Raw genomic sequence first — 291 nt, 5'->3', positions numbered from 1 at the left:
TTGGAAAACAAAACTACAGTTCCTTTACGAGACATTTAAGAAGTGTAGCTGATTTTATTTTACATAGGATGTAGGGGAAAACTAGTTGTAAAAGAGTTACATTCTCAAGACTACACCACTGAGACCATCACCAACTATCAGGAATTCTCTGAGTAAAGAACAAGCAAGAAATCTTGCGGTGCAACACAGTAATTTAGTGCTTTTCTTCTAAGTGTTATATGACACACAAGTGCATGGGGAGTTATGGTTTTACTTCATACTTTTACACCAGTTGATACCAGACTTACAGGT

The 291-nt window shown here is 36.4% G+C and overlaps 1 protein-coding gene across 1 annotated transcript in view; it reads right to left on the bottom strand.

Moving 5' to 3' along the window:
• The window catches only part of LOC119585789 (calmodulin-binding transcription activator 1-like), a gene marked incomplete at its 5' end in the record, with an annotated part of 96684 nt that overhangs the window by 5188 nt on the left and 91205 nt on the right, over positions 1-291 (bottom strand).

Source organism: Penaeus monodon, chromosome 20, assembly GCF_015228065.2.
Source record: "Penaeus monodon isolate SGIC_2016 chromosome 20, NSTDA_Pmon_1, whole genome shotgun sequence".
In the NCBI taxonomy this organism is placed as follows: domain Eukaryota; kingdom Metazoa; phylum Arthropoda; class Malacostraca; order Decapoda; family Penaeidae; genus Penaeus; species Penaeus monodon.
The sequence above is the reverse complement of the archived record's forward strand: the minus strand, read 5'-3'. Positions and strand labels throughout refer to the sequence as shown.